The sequence below is a fragment of the Tenrec ecaudatus genome, chromosome 12, assembly GCF_050624435.1.
Source record: "Tenrec ecaudatus isolate mTenEca1 chromosome 12, mTenEca1.hap1, whole genome shotgun sequence".
NCBI lineage: Eukaryota > Metazoa > Chordata > Mammalia > Afrosoricida > Tenrecidae > Tenrec > Tenrec ecaudatus.
The window spans coordinates 126,505,336-126,524,783 of record NC_134541.1 but is presented as its reverse complement, the minus strand read 5'-3'; the positions used below and the strand labels follow the sequence as shown (position 1 = coordinate 126,524,783).

The following is a 19,448-nucleotide window of genomic DNA, read 5'->3' as shown; positions in this document are numbered from 1 at the left end:
CGCTCAGGTCTCTTGCTCTCTGATGGTTGGACCAGGGTGCAGCTGCCTTAGCCAGTTCTCTACTTTAGCTGGCAGGGCTCACTTCCTGCAAGACATCCCCTAGGAGAAGCCACATGGACCTAGCCGGATGCAGCCCTGGGTGCTGGAGCAGTCGCGTGGAGACCCCTGCCAGCGCTGAGATGCTTACACGTTCACTGATTTAGCTTTCCTCCTGCACTCAGCATCATTGCTTGTATTTTATGAGACGGAGGAGGACTTTGTGGATTGGTGTTGGACATATGGGTTAATGTTGGACTTATGGGCTTGGACAGCACAGAGTTGGAATGCTTTCTTAATGTACACTTAGCCTTTATATGAAACTCTTTCTTTTAAATATGAGTTTCTGTGGATTTGTTTCTCTAGTCTACCCAGCCTAACACGCATGCACACATCTGAGGGGGTCATGTAGTAAGATAAAAAGGAAAAACTCCTGTCCCCCTAAAACTGCTCTTGCCCCAAACTTAGCCAAGCTCTAAATCAAGTCTACTTTAAAGATGTCTTCCAACAAATTATCAAAAACCCTAAAAGGTTTACTGGAACGAAGTATGCAAATTACTCATCAGATAGATAGGTCACCCTCTCCAGCTGAGTTCATTTTACTTGAAGCAAAGGAAAAACAAGTGGCTAGACCTCTATATGTACATGAAAGTGTGACAGTCATACGAAGGCAATAAAGGAGTTGCTTTATTTAATGTACAATTTACCAACTGGGGCAAAGTTTCTGGCTAGAGTAAAAGATGCTCCGGAGAAGAAAGATCCTTTACAGATTTTTTTTAATACCCCAGCTTACTGCTAGTATTTTATGTATTGCCATGGTAACTGGGCCAGAAGAGAGTTTACAAAATAACTTCCGGTCCGTACAACAGTTTCTTATAGAACAATTAAAGCAATTACCAAGAGACCTTAAAACATAGCTTCTATTCTGACCATTGGGATTGCTGTTGTCAAACCACTGCCCGCAGATGGTTCTTTCAGAGCACAATTCCCAAAAGTATGGTTTGACTAAAGATGGATTTTACTGTATGAGCCCCTAATGAAACAATTAAATTAAAAAAAGAATGGAATTGCAGATTTGACAACTGTATTAAGTGTAATGGAGAATACTTTGGAGGTGATAAGGTTTTATAAAAAACTTAAATATATATCTTTGAAAAAAAATTCCACCAAGGGCTCAATTAGAAAGAAAATGTCTTGAAAAGGATGATGGTAACATATGTACAAATGTGCTTGAAACAATGGATATATAGATTGTTATAAGAGTTGTAAGAGCCCCCAATAAAATGATTTTTTTAAAAGATGGATTTTACACATGACTGGATGATTCAATTATAATGATATATGCCAATAATTTTTTTAATGGACCTTAAGAGCGCAGTTTCAGCTCAAGGTTTAAGGTCAACGATTAATCCGGGCATTGGTTTCTGGCAAGTCGTTTCAACCTCTATGGCTCAAGAACGTCTAGATTCCACTAGAATTTAAAATTCCATCTGCCGAAGACTAAAATCTAAAAGGCTCTTGTGGGACATCAAGAGCAGTGAATATCACAAAGACAATGCTCTACATCAGGGGTCCTCAAACTTTTTAAACAGGGGGCCAGTTCACTGTCCCTCAGACCGTTGGAGGACCGGACTATAGTTTAAAAAAAACTATGAACAAATTCCTATGCACACTGGATGAGTCAGTGGCAGCAAAAACACCCGGCGGGCCGGATAAATGTCTTCGGTGGGCCGCCTGTGGCCCGCGGGCCGTAGTTTGAGGACCCCTGCTCTACATCCTACTTTGTAAGTAGGGACTGGGGTCTGAAGAGCACATGAGCAGTCATCTAAGGTGCAACTACTGGTCTCTCCTTGTCCAGAGAAAAGAACAGAGCTGAGAATGGAAAGATACATAAAAACCATGCAAGGATCAGCCTCCATCCACAGCCCTGAGACCAAAAGAACTAGATGATGCCCAGCTACCACTACCAACTGGTTTGAAAGGGACCATACTAGAAGGTCCCAGAGAGACGGGTCGGGGGAAATGTTGAACAAAACTCAAACTCATATAACATACCAGGCTTACTGGTTGGAATGAGACTGGTGGGACCCCAAGACTATGGCCCGCCCTCACCCTTCAGGTCTAGACGTGAACTCATACCAGTAGCTACCATTTCCGCCTACCAACAGATAGGCCTATAAGGAGAAAAGGCACACTAGTGAGGTCTGTACACCTTAGAATAATCAGCCATCCGAGATAAAAGAAAAAGAGCAGCATTCACCAAAGGGCAACGTTCAGAAGAGTTAGGAAAGAAGAAATGGAAATGGGAAACACAGTGGGGGAGGGGGCAGGACACACACGTTACAAGATCGCAGTGAATGAGCGAAAACAAACGGTATGTGTGTTGTTGAATGAAAACCTGTGATCTGCCCAGCAAATCCGCATCCAAGTCCATTGGAAGTTTTTTTAAAAAGACTCAAGGGAATGTCGTGCGGTGGTCCGACAAAGCTATGCAAAAATATTCACAAGCATTTCTCCCTGGGCCTGCGGTTTGATTCCTGGCGCAGCTGAGGGCTGTGAGTGATGCCATTTCCTGGCAGAGGATTTCAGACCCTGGGTTTGCTTAACCACACCCATCCTTTCTCTGAGACGGTGACTGGCAGCAGGCCACATGGCCATCAGCCTGAAGTCCAGATGGAGGACAGTGTGAAATGGATCCACAGGAAACTCACAGCAGGCCTTAGTGTGAGCAAGAAACAAAATCCTTGCCCCTTCAAGCTACTGAAACCTGGACAGCAATGGTTTACGCGGCTAGGTCACGGAAACGCATATCAAAAGCAACACAGCAGCTGTTTTTACGGCGATTATTCTAATGTCCGCGCCAACCACCAATGCCAGTGATAAAGAAACTGCCGAGTTTCATAGGCTGCCGCAGTCTGAAATGATCAAACATGCGACCAAGATGCATTGGTAATTTCCTAGTCATTGAAGTGTAACAGTTTGAAACAAAGAAGGATTCTAAATCCCAAACTCACGGCCACTGAGTAGATACTGACTCAGTCAAACTCCATGGCGCGTACCCTGCTCCTGCGAGTTTCCCAGACTCTGACTCTTGTGGGTTTTTTTAAAAATCATTTTATTGGGGACTCTTACCACAATCCATTCTTCCATCCATTGTGCATTGTGTCAAGCACTTTTACACATAGGTTGCCATCATTTTGAAAACATTTTTCTTTCTATGTGAGCTCCTCATTTTCTCCCTCCCTCCCTCATGATCCCTTGATAATTTTTTTTTCATATTTTACACTGACCGCTGTCTCCTTTCACTCACTATTCTGTTGTCTGTCCCCCTGGGAGGGGGTTATATGTAGATCATTGTGATTGGTTCCCCTTTCTCCCCCCACCTTTCCCTTACCCTCCTGGTATCACTACTCTCATTATGGGTCCTGAGGGGTTTATCTGTCCTGGACTCCCTGTGTTTCCAGCTCGTATCTATACCCGTGTCCGTGCTCTGGTCTAGCCGGACTTGTAAGGTAGGCCAGGCTATAACCCTTTATGGGAGTAGAAAACCTAGTCTTTCTCCCTCTGTGTGGCTGTTGGTTTCAAACTGGCTGTTGTGTACCCACTACACCACCAGGGTTTCTAAAGGGTGAGAGCAACAACACTGGATGTTGTAAGACTGAATTCCACAGGATCATTAAATACGAGGGGGATGTACCCCCCCAAAAACAGAATTGCACTGGGCTGAGCAGAGCTCTCATAGGAGCATTTTCCCGCCAGGTGAGCATCAAGCAACTCACTCTGAGTTAGTGCACCCAGTGGAGTCACCTGGGAAGGTTCTCTCTGGTCACCGTGAATTTTTTTCGTAAAAGCAGTATGGCTCAAGGCTCATTTTTTTGTGATGCACAATTTAAGAAAACAATTTTTGTTTCACGTTCAGGAAAAATGCCACACAAACAGCTGTGATGTTGCACACAGCTGACCAAGACAACGCTATGGGAAGAACTCAAGTATACGAGAGGTTTTCTCACTTCAAAGAAGGTAAAATGTTGACTGATGACAAACCTCGTTCTGGACATCAGTCAATTTCCTGAAACGGACTAACTTGTTGACCTGTAGTGCATTTGGAGTTCGTTCCACCAGGTCAGACGGTTCTATTTCGAGGTTCTGAAAAGATTGCGTGCACCACGGCAAAGTGCTGAGGGCAAGCAACAGAACAGCAAGGGGAACAGAACAACAAAGTCCCCAGGGAATACCAAAAGTAGACTGTGGGCTTGGCGCCCCATCAGACTCCACCAGAAAACACTCCTAACGGCCAACAAACAGTCCTTGAACTAACTACATGCTTTTCTTTCTTCTTCTTGCTGTTTGTTGTTGTTGTTGTTTTTGTCATCGGCTTGTTGTTGTTATTTTGCTTTGTCTTCTTTTGTTGCTTGGTTTTGCTGTGTCTTGTTTTTGTGCATGTTATTATCTCTGCAGGTCTGTCTAAATAAAATAGGTTGAGATGAACAATCTGGAGGAAAAAACAATGAGACCGACAGTTGTGGGGGTATGGGAGAGAGGGAGGGGGGGGAAGAAAGTGATGTTAACAAACCCAGGAACAAGGAAACAACAAGTGATCCAAATCAGTGGTGAGGAGGATGTAGGAGGCCTGGTAGAATATGATCAAGGGTAATGTTACGGAGAGGAATTACTGAAACCCAAATGAAGGCTGAGCATGATAGTGGGGCAAGAGTAAAGTAAAAGGAAGTAGAGGAAAGAGCTAGGAGGCAAAGGGCATTTATAGAGGTCTAAATGAAGGCATGCACATATGTAAATATATTTATGAGGATGGGGAAATAGATCTATGTGCATATATTTATAGGTTTAATATTAAGGTAACAGATGGACATTGGACCTCCACTCAAGTACTCCCTCAATGCAAGAATACTTGGTTCTATTAACCTGGCATTCCATGATGCTCACCTTCCTGACACAATCGCTGAAGACAAAGCAAGTACATAAGCAAATGTGGCGAAAAAAGCTGATGGTGCCCAGCTATCAAAAGATATAGCATCTAGGCTCTTAAAGACTTGAAGGTAAACAAGCAGCCATCTATCTCAGAAGCAACAAAGTTCACATGGAAGAAGCAAACCAGCCTGTGTGATCACGAGGTGTTGAAGGGATCAGGTATCAGGCATCAAAGAACAAAGAATTATATCACTGTGAATGAGGAGGGGAGTGCCGAGTGGGGACCCAGAGCCTATCTGTAGGCAACTGGACATCTCCTTACAGAAGGGTCACAGGGAGGGGACAAGCCAGTCAGGGTACGATGTAGCAACGATAAAACATACAACTTTCCTTTAGTTCCGAAATGCTTCCTCCCACCCCACTATCATGATCCCAATTCTACCTTACAAATCTGGCTAGACCAGAGGATGCACACTGGTACAGATAGGAACTGGAAACAGGGAATCCAGGGTGGATGATCCCTTCAGGACCAGTGGTGAGAGTGGCAATACTGGGGAGGTAGAGGGAGGGTGAGTTGGCAAGGGGGAACCGATTACAAGGATCTACATATAACCTCCTCCCTGGGCGATGGAAAACAGAAAAGTGGGTGAAGGGAGATGTCAGACAGGGCAAGATATGACAAAAATAATAATTTATAAATTATCAAGGGTTCATGAGGGAGGGGGGAGAAGGGAGAGATGGGAAAAAATGAGAAGCTGATGCCAGGGACTTAGGCGGAGAGCAAATGTTTTGAGAATGATGAGGACAATGAATGTACAAATGTGCTTTACACAATGGATGTATGTATGGATTGTGATAAGAGTTGTATGAGCCCCCAATAAAATGATTTTTAAAAAAAGAATAAATCGCATGTAACAGTGTGTGACAAAAAAGGCCTGATTTATGGCAGATGAAGGTTCTGCCACCATGACAGTGCACGTGCTCCAGCACCCAAATCAGTGCTCCAGTTTTTGGCAAAAAAAAAAACCCAGTATGCCTCTCTTGTCCCTCACACCTACTCACCTGTTCTCACTCAATGCGACTTCTTTTTGTTTCTGTGTATGAAGAGGGGCATGAAAGGACAGCGATTTGACAATGTAGAAGAGGTGAAGAAAAAAACAAGGGAGTCGCTGTTGGCCATCCAAACAGATGAGTTTGAAAACTGTTTCCAAGAATGGAATTGCAGATTTGACAAATGTATTAAATGTAATGGAGAGTACTTTGAAGGTGATAAGGTTGTTTTGTTTACAAAAAATGTTTAAATATATAGCTTTGATACAAAATTCCAGGTCTGTTTTTTGGGGAGAGTTCAATTGTTGTGGAAATTAAAGCAAGCAATGGAGGACAATCAAAGATAAATGAGATAACTGGAACCTCCCACATATAAGATCTGATGCTCTCCCGAAGACGTTGCCTTCCCAAAGCAGTGAAGAGACCCCTCAGACTGGAAAAGAGTCGTTGGCAATGACACAGTGAGCAGGGTCTGTCTCTACAACACACAGAACACATCGCCCACTCTGCCAGAGAGACAAGGCCGTTTGAAAATGGGCAGGGAACACAGAAGGACCTTCTACCAAGGAGGGCAATCGGGAGGCTCACAAAGTCCATAAAAAGATGCTCACAACAATTACCTTTGAAACATACACAAACTACAGCCATTGAGTTGATTCTGACTCACAGTGACTGCAGGAGAGAACAGAATGCCTCTGTAGGGTTTCCTTCGGAAAACAGAGAGTCTCATCTTTCTCCTACAGAGCATGTGGCGGGTTTAAACCACCAACCTTGTGGTGCGCAGTCCACTGCTCAAACCACCAAGCTACCAGGGCTCACTCATTGACCCTCACACTCAATGCTGGGGAGTCCGTTCCCGCTTACAGAGACCCCAGAGCAGAGTAGAGCAGAGCAGAGCTGCCTTGTGGGTTTCTGAGGTTATAAATGTTTCCCGAAGCCGACAGCCTCAGCTCTTTCCATGGTTTGAATGACCACTCTTACACGTAGCAGCCACGGAGCCAGGAAGCTCATCCGGTAGCTACTTAAAAAAAAAAAGTCAAACCCACTACTATGAAGGCGATTGCAATTCTTCCTGACCCTATCCTTTGGGTTTCTGAGACTTTAACATCAGGAATGGACAGCCTCATCTTTCTCCTGAGGAGTGGCTGGTGGGTTTGAACCACTAACCTTGGGTCACCACTCAATGAGCAACTCAGTTTGTCATCAGGGCTCCTTTCATTGGACATTAAAGATACACACATCAAAATAATATGATGTCTTCTTACTGCTGAAATAGCAGTGATTAAAAAACAAAACAAAACAAATGAAACACAGAGAAGAAATGGTGAGGAGACTGGAGCTATCATGTATTGCGGGTGTGCGGCCCCTCTGGAAAACAGTGTGGCCCATGATCAAAGTGCGACAACTAGAACTCTCTTATGACCCCGCCTGACGCTCTGTGTGGCGCAGTGGTTTCCTTGGCCTGGTTCTTCTACCCACAGTCTACAGCTTCCACCAAACAACTAGATGGGACCCTGCGTACCGAGTGTAGTTCCTCCTTCCTGATGGATCTGGGTAAGGGAAGGCAGGGGGAGATGCAGGCGGAATGAATGATTCTAACAGGGCGAATTGTGATGGAAACACCTGGAACTGTATGGTGGGGATTAGCCACTGTTGACCCCTACCAGGCAGAAAGTGAGCCATCTCCGAAGCAGGGCTCTCACACTCCTCAAGAAAGAAGAGCCAAGAGATCACGGGTATAAGGTGGGGAGGGGCGAGGGATGGCAGGGAACCAAGACAAAGACCTTCATGGCCAAGGGGACAGACTTTGGGGGTTACCAGGTGGAGAGTGCAGGGCAGGGAAGATGAAGCAATAGGCTAGAGCAGGGGTCGGCAAATTTCTGAGATCTCACGACAATTTAAAAATTATTCCAGGGCCATAAATGTATCTTTACCAACAAATTAAATCGCCATGATCTGAATAAGGTCCTTAACATTTTGTTTCCAATTTTACTTGAGCGCCACATGGGAGTACAGAAGACCCACATGTGGCTGCAAGGCGACATTCGGCAACCTCTGGGCTAGAGGGCTGACTGGCATTAACTTGGGTGAAGGGCAGCTAGTCACACCCAAGGGCAAGAGGAGAAAAAGAAGGGGGGCAGGGTAAGCTACTGGAGGTTTGATGAGCAGTTTAAACAACATTAATGATCTGAAAGGTAAAGCCTCCTCTAAGTCACCATAAAAATTGTTTAAAAATAATAAGTAAAATCTAAGACATCCGCCAAGCTCCATTACACCGGAGACTGTGTGTCCCGTTTGACCTTTGGCTCTTCTGCAACTGGAGCTCTGAACTGACGAAACCCCTCAAGTCTCATCGAGTCTTTCCTGCAACCTTCAGGGCTTTCTCTCCTTTATCATTTAATATTTCATTCAAGCTTCCAGCATCCTGCCTATTTTTGTAAAAGGTTTTATGGGAGCCCAGATATACTCATGTTTACATGGTGTCTACAGCTGCTTTCTTAGTGACACAACCAAAGCCCTCTGCCATGAAGCTGATTCCAGCGCATGCTGACCTCTGTGTAGGGTGCCTGAGGCTGTCCATCTTGATGGGAGCAGACCGCCTCATTTTTCTCCCAAGGAGCCATGGGTGGTTTTGAACCTTCAACCTGGTGGTGAGCAACCCACTGCTTATCCAGTGCACTGCACAATTGTGACAGTGACCATATGCACTCAAAATCAAAAAGTACTTACTATTTGGTCCTTTAGCAGGCCTGGTGGTGTAGTGGTTAAGTGCTGGACTGTGAACTGAGAGGTCAGCAATTCAAAACCACCAGCTGCTCTCTGGGAGAAAGATGGGCTTTCTACTCTTGTACAGAATTATGGTCTCAGAAACCCACAGGGTCAGTTCTATGGGCCCTGCCCCAGAGCGTCGCCACGAGTCAGAACCAACTCAACGGTTGTGAGCTAGGTTCAGTTTATCTGACCCTTTACTGTTTGCCCACACCGTGACCAAGAATTCAGTCAGTATTTCAGCCTTTGGACAGTCACCTTTTAACTCCCCGAAATCCCTAAAGAGAGGCCTGCTTTTTTTCTAAAACCATCTCTAGGTTTCTGTTTTGAGAGGGTTAACATCTCGGGACTCTGCAGCTTCACCTTCATAACACGTCCCTCACGTGCCACCTACTTCGTGGTCAGTGAGGATCACGAACCCACGTGTACACATTCTAGGCCGCACCACGGAACAAAGGTTTACTGAGCACTTGGCATGGGAAATCTTTTGCCACTGCCCACAAAGGTGAATGCGGTGCCCTTCTTGCACGGCAAAGTAGGCCAGACACCCGTGCAGGCCCCAGAAGGGAAGCCAGACACACTGGAAATAGGACAGGCAGGGGGAGCACATGATGAACTAACGGGAGAGAGGAAAGATGGGGGAGGAGCAAGAGGGGGTCAGGCAGAGGGGGCCCTTTCCCTCCAAGTTCTGCAGCCTGAGCAAAAGGGATGACAAAATCAGGCCAGGGCTTCAGTAAGGACCCAGAATGATGGGCAGCTCACTGACCTCAGGGGAGAAACTGCCAGCAGGCAAAGCACCGTGACCGATTAGCACCAGCTGTAACCTGGCACCAATCCCTAAACACTGGAAACCAAGTCACACTGTCACACACACCGCGCCTTTGTCTCCAAAGAAAAGAGGCGAAGGGGCACTCATTCATCTACTGCAGCCCAGGGCTGCAATGGTAAATACCACTTGGCAGTTCCTAATTTTGTAGTGAGACATCTGTTTCCTTCAAAGTACCAGCACCGAACCAATCAATAGTTGGGCCCACAACACCACTGAAGAGAAATGGAAACATATTCACACACAACCTGCACGTGAATGCTCATAGCCGCATTATTCCTGAAAGCCGGAAAGTGGAACCCCTCCCCCAAGCAATAAACCAAATAATAAACAAAACGTGATATATCTAACCAAGGTCAGTGATTCAAACCCACCAGCTGCGCAGAGTAAGGAAAATGAGGCTCCGTGCCCCTGTAAAAGCTCGCTGTCTCAGAAATCCTATAGGGTAAATAGGAGGCCGAAAGGACCTGATGGCAGTGGAGAGGACCTGATGGCAGTGGAGAGGACCTGATGGCAGTGGAGAGGACCTGATGGCAGTGGAGAGGACCTGATGGCAGTGGAGAAGACCTGATGGCAGTGGAGAGGACCTGATGGCAGTGGAGAGGACCTGATGGCAGTGGGATTAGTATTTAGTCACCGAAAAAGGAATAGAAGTCCAATACAAAAGACCCATTAAAACTGCATTTATAGGAAATGTCAGAATAGGCAAATCCATGGAGACCAAAAGTAGATTTATGGAGCACTCTGGGGGACTAGTGGGCTACTTATTAGTTCAGCTGCTAACCACAAGGTCAGCAGTTCAAAACCACCAGTCTCTCTCCCAGGAACAAAGACGAGACTTTCTGCTCCCCCCAAAATGTACAGCCTCGGAAACCCACAGGGGCAGTTCTACCCAGTCCTATGGGACCACTGTGAGTCTGCATCCACTCTATGGCAGTGAGTCTGGTTTGGGTTTTGGAGGGTTAGCTGTTAAGGCTGCCCAGCAAGGACAGTTATTCAAACCCACCAACGGCCCCACGGGAGAAGATGGAGACTCTCCTCCCACACAGATGTCCGGGGCACGATGAGTCTGAGTCAGTTAGCTGACACGGTTTGATTGAGGGTTGGGGAGGGGAGACTGGAAAGGGGGCTGCTAATGGATAATTTTCTTTTTTGGATGATGTTAATGTTCTGGAATGCGTAGGGATGGTTGCCCAGCTCTGTGGCTAGACTAAACACCACTGAAATGTAGACTTTTTAAAACGTGAATTTTCTGAATCCAAAAAAAAAAAATTGCAGTTATTTCCAACGACAATACCCTGATTTGAAGGGCGGCGAATCAAGCACGGGCTATTTGCCCCGCACCAGCATTATACAGACGAAGGCCCGGGCTTTGTTTGGTTAATTTTCTGACAACACACAGGCGAGCTGGGGAGGAATGGTGGTGCTGACCGCACTCAGGCTAGAACCCATGGACCCAGACACTCCAGCAGGCACGACGCGCAGGGAAGAAGCGAGCGCCTCCCTCTGTTACCAGGCAACCGAGCACAGTTACCCAGCAACAGCGCAGTCCCGCCTCCTCACGTCACCGAGTCAATCTGTCCAAAGGCCGCAGGAACGCTCCGCGCACACCAGACGCGCAGAGCGCGACCGCACGCGCCACGGGCCACGGCCGGCCCACAGCCCGCAGGCTCCGCCCCCACAGCTCCTCCCGGCCAATCAGGAAAGAGAGAGGTGCGCGTGCCGTGCGTGCGTGCGTGCGTGCGCCCGTAGCTCCACGACACGACGGCCCCGCCCCTCCCCGCCCCCACCCCTCACGTCCTGCCCTCAGGGAAGGGGGTTCGGGGCCCGCCAGGCCCTGGAGAAGGGAGGCCGGGCTGCGAGGGCCGCCTCCGCCGGGCACCAGCCTCGGCTTCCTCCGTTCTCGGGAGGCGAAAGCGCCCAGTGGAGCGCCCGCTCCTAATGGCGGCGGGGACGGGGTACGCACCTGAGGGCACCCGCCGGCGGGCCTGGCCGGACGCGACGCTGGGTCCGAGGGCCGGGCCGCCGGGAGTGGCCGAAGGCCGCGGGCGCCGGGCGCGACGCGTGAGAGGCGTCCGGGGCCCCTGCGCGCCGCTGTCCCTCCTTTTTCTGCCCCCTTCGTAGTCTTTCTGTCCTTTTTCCCCCTTTTTGTTTGCTTCCTGAGCGGCCGCCGGGGCGCGTGTGTCCGCAGCGCCCCCAGTGGGAGCTGCCGTTTCCGGTGCCGGCGAAGCCAGCGCGCTGCGCGCCGAGTCGGAGGCGCTGCGGCAGCATCCCCATTGGGGCGCCAGGACCTACTGTACTTCGGAATTGTGGTTTTTGACGACCCGCTGTGTTTCCGCAGCCGAGAGCCACGGAGTTGGGATGAAGCTGCACGGTGCCCGGAGCGTCGGATGGCACCGGCCACGGCCTGATTGGTACCGCTCATCAGGTGGCACGACACGTTCTTTCAAACGTGCCCAAGATCGAATGAGCAGAGTGACACCAGCCATTCACCCAGTGCCCAGGTTTGACACGTTTCATTTTCCAGAAGGAAAATATTCAATACAACTTGAAGGCATCATCCATTTCTTCCCCCGTGGTGAAGATCATATTAAAATGCGTGGAGGAAATCCCACCGTCTCTTCATTCCGTGACTCTGCAAACTTTTGGAAGAGCGTCGGGTATGCCATTGTAATACAGGTTTTCTTTTACAAAGAGACAGACCGTCCCACATTTGCTGATGGTTTCCTGTAAGTGGCTATTCAGATATACGCTGCTTAGTCGAAACACAGTCCGGAAATGATCTGTTTACCTGAGGACAACAAAAAACAGAAAACACTTGATTTTTTTTTAAAAAGAGAATAGTTAGAAACCTTTCCATTATTGGGTTACCAATATGACGAGTGTCTCACTTATAAAATTCATGTTTGTTCACTTAAACCTGTAAACAGTTGTCTGACCTCCTTAAGTGGTAGCAGTGTTTTGAATCCATCTGTTGGAAAATATCAAACTACAACATCTTCAGATTTGTTTGTCATAAGTGATAAAGATGGGGAAGGGATGTGTCTACCACATTTCTCCTGTCATGAACCCACTCCAACCTACCTTTTCCCCTCCCATTCCACTAACCCTCCTCTTGACAAGGTTACCAGTGATGGTGGTTATTTTTCCATCCAGGAGACCGATCAGCATTTGGCATAACTCCCCCACTGCGTCTGGAAAATGCTTCGGGACAATGATGCTGTCCAGCTGCTCCGCCTCAGTCTGCTGCTGGTGCCTCTGTTTTCCCAACTTCTGCTTAGCCCAGTGCTCTAGAGCTCAGGCTTAGCCTCTTGGGTGTCTACTCTCACTCTTTCCTTAGATCAGTGGTTCTCAATCTATGAATTGAGATTCCTTTAGGGGTCAAACGACCCTTTCACAGGGATCATCTAAGGCCATCGGAAAACATATTTCCATGGTCTTAGGCACCGAGACACTGCTCCTCTATCCATTTCCAGGTGGGTCTGCCCACATGAAGATACACCCACGTACGAGTACCCAACGTGAATGACGTCTTGTTTTTGTGATGAATCACAATGATTTCATGATGCTCAATTTGTAACCATGAAAATATACCCTGCCTATTAGATATATACATGACGATTCATCACAGTAGCAAAATGACAGTGATGACATAGCAATGAAAATAATGTTATGGTTGGGGGTCACCACCACATGAGGAACTGTGAAAGGGTCATGGCATGAGGAAGGTTTAGAACTGCTGCCTTAGACGATCTCATCCAGTCTCAGAGATTCGAATGGTCGTCCTCAGATCATGAGATGTATCTCAGAAGAAATGCATGCAGTTGTGGAGGATGGCAAGTTCCAAGTCTCTGTGGGTCAGATGTCAGACTGGAGGCTTCTTCTGACTCCCGTACCTATGGGTGTTCATGAAACCAAGACTGGCAGGCAATATCTCAGGCCTGCAGCTCAAGTCCCAGCAACCAGAACCATGAGGAATCAGATAGAGGATCTTGAATGAGCTTGGTAAATAAATAGGGAACGCTATTACTGGCTGGGGCAGGCCTTAACTGGGAGGGGCTTGTGAGAGAGCCCTGGGCCTCCCACCTGCTGACGCGAGGGATGAGGACGGGTTTCCTCTCATGTGGTTAGGCATAGACCTGACCAAGATGCCAGCTACTCCCTGGGAAAGAGTGTTGGCCTTTCTAAACCAGTTTCTGGTGCGCACAGCTCCTCAACCACTTTTCTACAGTTGGTGAGGAGAAACTGTCCACCCTTTCTCTGTCTCCAAAGAATTGAAACCACTCTCAGTTCTTTAGAGGCAAAGTGATGGTCTCTTCCAGGACTAGATGGTATCACAGTTGAAGTATCTCCCATAAGTGTCAACAGTGTCACCAGTGGACCGCAATCAGAAACTCCTACCAAGCAATCACAGCAGAGCGGTCTACAAGAGTCTGGACGAGAGGAAAGTGAAGTAGCTGCAGAAAATATATTAACTGTAGCCAAGGATGCAAGATATGCCAGCTATCTGCAAATGGTTCAAAGGGGTGTTCCAGTGATGACGATAAGAAGCAAGCGGGTGTCTGAAGGGTTGGGCCCACATCTCCTTGAGGGGCCAGATGCTCCAGTGCCTGATGGTGAAGGGAAAAAGATGCAGCAGAAAATTCAGATAGAAGGATGTTTGTGAGCCCACTCACTTGCAACGACTTGTTGTAAACGTTATTTTGCCTAAAATAATGCTGATGCTTTCTGGAAGAAATATTTTGTAGGCCCTGCCTCACAGCAAAATTTCCAGCTATGTAAAAATGGTTATGAAACTGGATGCGAATTAGCCATTGTTTTATAAATTTGTTAATTGCGTATAATCACTTCCAACAAAATTATTTTAACCTAAAAAAAACATACTCAGAAAGAAAAAGAAAGTTTAGATTGTGAATCTTCTCTCAGTGACTAAGCTTAATGTTGCTACGAGTTTATTTCTATTTTGATACAAATTTTATATACACTTGTCAGCATATGTTTACAGTATGTAAGAAAGAGCCTAAAAAAAAAAAAAAAAAAAAAGAAAGAGCCTAAAACACTCTCAGGCTAAAAACATCACATGACCTCATCACCCACCACCAAGCTTCCTCTGTGAAAAAAAGAAAACATTTATAACCTGGCAGGAATTTATAACCTAAACCAAAATAAAGGACCCTCAACTAAAATATAAGGAACCTAAATAAAGTATGATAATTAATTAAAATAGTAATTTATCAATAAAAATAACCCACAGCTTTGCCGGAGCATCCTTTGGATGCTGACTCCACCCCTGAGAAAATCCCCTTTGAAAGGCTCACTGCAGATCTCACGATGGAGGGGGTTACATTTTATCAGAGTTCATTGTGAATGTAATTCCCTGAATTCAAAATATGGGGATGATTACATCTTTACACACTAACCAAACTACATCATAACTGGCACACCACTGAGGATCATGGCCCAGCCACGTTGCTGCACATCCTTAACCATCTCAGCTTTACAGATGAGAAGCCAGGAGGATAGTCTGGGCCTGAGTTATTTCCTTGAAATAATCACAAGAGAAGCTGGCTTGTATGGAGAAAACGGTGGCATCAAGATTAGAGGAAGGTTTATGAACATATGGCAAACCCTGCCCGCTGAAGGTGAGGCGGACTTGAAGCGTTTGCTAATGAAAATCAAAGGTAATGAAAATCAAAGGCTTGCAATCTTCAGTGTGGATTACAACTCCATGTAAAGACCAAGATCCTCACAACCGGACTAATAGGGAACATCGTGATAAAGGGGAAAAAGGTTGAACTTGTCAATGATTTTGTCTTCTTGGATCCACAATCAGTGCTCATGGAAACAGAATCAAAGGATCAAGTGACACATTGCACTGGCGAAATCTGCTGCCCCATACCTCTCTAGAGCCTTGAGATGCCAGGATGTGGCTTTGAGGCCTAAGATGTACCTCGTGCAAGCCTTGCATGTTCTGTGTGACTCTAAAGAGAAATGTAGGGGCTAGTGTCAGACATGGGCCAATATTGAACTTTTGGACTTGAACTGAACTGGACTGGGATGTTTTCTCAATGTACAATTGCTCTTTGATATAAAGCTCTCCCTAGTGTCTCTGGATTTGTTTCTCTAGCAACCCAGACTAACCCAGGCATTGCTTATGTTCTTCAAATTGTGCACTTATTCTCACACACCTTTCTGAGCTGTTCTTTTCCATGAACATGAACTCACAGTTTCCTATCTAATTTTTCGAGTTCTTGTTGTCATAGTAATGCCATATAGATTGATCTTGAGTGAGCACTGTGCTCAAGGCAGACATCCTATGCTAATTAAGAGGAACTATTGTTTGGCTTAAGGATCCCCGGTGGTGTAGTAGGTTACACAGTGGGCTCCTTCCTAACCACATAGTGGTTCACAGCCACCAGCTGTTCCATGGGAGAAAAAGGAGGCTTTCTAATCCCGTGAAGAGTTCCAGTCTTAGAAACCCACATGGGCAGTTACACTCTGTCCTAACATGTCACTGCGAGTCAAAATCAACTCAACGGCAATGAGTTAATCGAGTTGTATTGTTTGGCTTTTAAGATTTCAATAACGAATACATTTGTCTTGGGAAAAAGTAATTTTGGGTTTAATTTTCAAAAGTTATTTCAGGGCAATAGTTTCAGAAGTTTACTCAGCATCCATGACTCCAGAAATTCTGAAGTTTAGGAGAATTTGGAATTCTTTTCTACATTTCCCCTCTCTTGATCAGGATTCTTCCATAGGGTTTTTGATCAAAATGTTCACAGTGACAATGATTGTGTTACTGGTGCCGTCAGATCAGTTCTGCCTCAGAGTGACCCTATACACAACCGACGGAAACACTGTCCAGTTGTTCACCATCCGCAGCACCATTGTCATGGTTCGTTGTTGTAGCCACTGTGACAATCAGATTCTTTAAGGGTCTTTCTCTTTTTCACTGATGCTCTGCTTTTCCAAGCATGATGTCCTTCTCCAGGGATCGGTACCCTGATACCCAAAGTATGTGACATGAAGTATTCTGACTGTACTTTTTCCAAGACCAATTTATTCTGTCAGTTTATGGTACAGTCAACATTCTTCACCTACACCAGAAATCAAATACATCAATTCTTTAGTCTTCTCATTCATTGTCCATCTATTGCATGCAGATGAGGAGGTTGACTAAACCATAGCTTAGGTCGGGCATATTTCAGTTCTCAACGTGACATCTTTGCCTTTTCCTACATTAAAGAGGTATTTTGCACCTTTTTTGGGCTTAGCTAGTTTTCTGACAAAGGTGCATGGGACCTTTGTCAGGGTGAGACCATGCAAATAGGGTTTATGGAACCCTAATAATAGGATGGGTCAATTTTGCCATCCTGCTTGGTCATCCAAATGAGTCATCCCACAGGGAAACAGTGGGACCACTATCACCAAGAAGAGAGCAGAGGAGAACACATCCTTTGGACACAGGATCCCTGTGCTGAGAACCTGCTAGACTCTCAAGACCCAGAGCTGTAACTGGAGATGGCAAGAGAAGGCGAGAAGCATGGGAGTGAACGAATACAGCAGGACAGGAGACTGGTGGGAGAAGGAGAGCTTCCCAGTCCATGGAGTAAAAGAGACCAGTGCCGTAGGGCAAGAGATTTCCTGACAGAGTAGGGTGGCTCTGGCCACTTACTGGCAGTGCTAAAGAGATTTGTAACCCTCTACACAGGGCAGAGCCAGGGCCAGCCAAAGAAGTTCAAGAGGTCCGAGAGGCAGAGCACTAGATCAAGGGCTGCTTGCAACACTGCGGAGCAGAACTGAAAAACCGTATCCGGAGGTGTTTTTAATCCTGCATTGTAACCTGCATTTCCTAATCATGAGCATGGTCTGTGAGTTCCCTGTGACCATTGCAAAGAATTATTGAACCAAGCGGAGGCATAGAATGTGGCCTGGGAGGCACAGTTGGGGTCGGAATTGGTAAAATGGTTGCAGAGTGGACACATGTCTGACCTCTCCCTCATAGGAATATCTTTGGGCTGATGTTCACTCTCATTTCTGCTCGTGAAGTTAGAGAAGGTCAGCTGCTGCCACCATGATATATTTTACACACATGATATGATCCAGCCTTTCTGTTTCAGGTATTCTCCCAGGGGAAAAAAATGAATATATATATATATATATGTACATATATATATGCATGAATACAAACACATCAAAGCTCATAACAGCTTTATTCATAATAGCAGAATGCAAAAACACAATCCAAATGCCCATTAATGAATAGATAATTTGTGGTATGCCCATTCAGGAAATGGTATTCAGCAATAAACAAGAATGCGTTACTGACACACGCAGAAGTAAAGATTATCTCCAAGTCACCATACAGAGTCAAAGAAGCTAGACACAGAAAAGTACATAGATGATTCTCTCGTATGAAATTCTAAAAGGTGCCACATTTTCCATCCTGGCAGAAATCCTATCTTTCCCTATGACTAGGATGGAACAAAGGTTTGATAGCAGAGGAGCTAAGGAAGCTTGGAGCGATGGAGGTATGTTATGTCTTGCTTGTGATGGTGCTCACACAGTTCCTAAATTCCTCAAACTATGCTCTCCAAATGAGTATTACACATGTATTTCACATAAATTAAACAACAAAAAACGCTCACTGCCCTTGATTGAGTCGATGCCTCTCCAGTATTTGTTACTTTCTGTTTTATTGAACTTGGCTGTCAGCGTCTGTGTAAGGTTGTATCTCGTCATTGTTTTGATTTGCATCTTCTAGATAGCTAGTGATCTGAGCATTTCTTTATGTCTGTCAGCCATTTGGATGTTGTGTTAAGCAGGGTTCTCTAGAGAAACAAAATGAGGACACATGATTAGATAGATAGATAGATTGATTGATTTTTACATACAATGAGAAGGAATATAACAGCTAATTAGTCCACAGCAGTACAGAGCGCTCAGCTCAGTTCAACTCACTTTCATGGAACAGTTAATATGCTGGAAGTCCTTCAAGTCACATGGGTGGCCAGGTTCAAGATCAAGGAAGCGGACTGTGGAGTCTTCCCTCAGGCAAGGCAGGCAGAGTCTGAAGGCAGCAGACAGCAGGGTGGGTCAACAACAGTCAGGAGCTTAGCTTAGCAAGGCAGGTCCTGATGGGATCTGGAACCCAAGCACAGTGACAAGACCCACCAGCCTCAAGCTCCAGCAGTGTATACACCAGGAGTGTGTCAAAGCAGGTCTGAAAAGAGCCTCAAGCTCTAGCTACACAATCCAAGGGTTGGCTTGGCCCACAGGTAGCGCAGCACACAGGTTGAGGCAGAGAATTAGCTAAAACAGCAGCATACTGGTCAGATCACCAGGGAGCAAGAGAGAGACAGGGGCAGCCCTTGCAAGCCCATTTGTCTCATTGCCCTCCAATCAAGCTTCGACCTGATTCAACTCTGTCCACACATTCCTACTAGCCTAGTTGGCATGATAAGCCTAACTATCACAGATGTCACCTTTGTTGAACTGTCTGTGTCCTTTGTCAGCCTATTAATTAGGTTGTTTGTCTTTTTCTTTTTGAGGCAGTCTTCTATAGATTTTAGAGATTAGGATCTTGTTTGTTGTGCTGCTGACAAAAATTCTTTCCCACTCCATGGGTTCTTTTCTTATTCTTTTGAAGAACATAAACATCTTATTTTTAGTAGGTCCCAGTCATTTATTTTGTGGTCTATTGCGTGTGTTTCCTTAGTTATATTTGCTAGTGTGTCTGTGCCCTGCAATAGACCCCTTAAAGTGTTCCTTGTTTTCTCACTGAGGATCTTCATAGCTCTAGTTTTCACATGTGGGCCTTTGATTCATCTTGAATTCA

General features: G+C 46.0%; 1 protein-coding gene and 1 pseudogene across 1 annotated transcript in view; one reads left to right on the top strand and one right to left on the bottom strand.

The window, feature by feature from the left end:
- The window catches only part of LOC142462700 (general transcription factor II-I repeat domain-containing protein 2B-like), a 66,577-nt gene extending 54,690 nt beyond the window's left edge, over positions 1-11,887 (bottom strand). The window contains exon 1 of the mRNA XM_075564830.1: positions 11,577-11,887. The gene's annotated coding sequence lies outside the window, so the exon portion shown is untranslated. The remainder of the gene's footprint in view (positions 1-11,576) is intronic.
- On the top strand, positions 11,552-14,667 carry LOC142422925 (WASH complex subunit 3 pseudogene; annotated as a pseudogene).
- Positions 14,668-19,448: the final 4,781 nt, after the last annotated feature.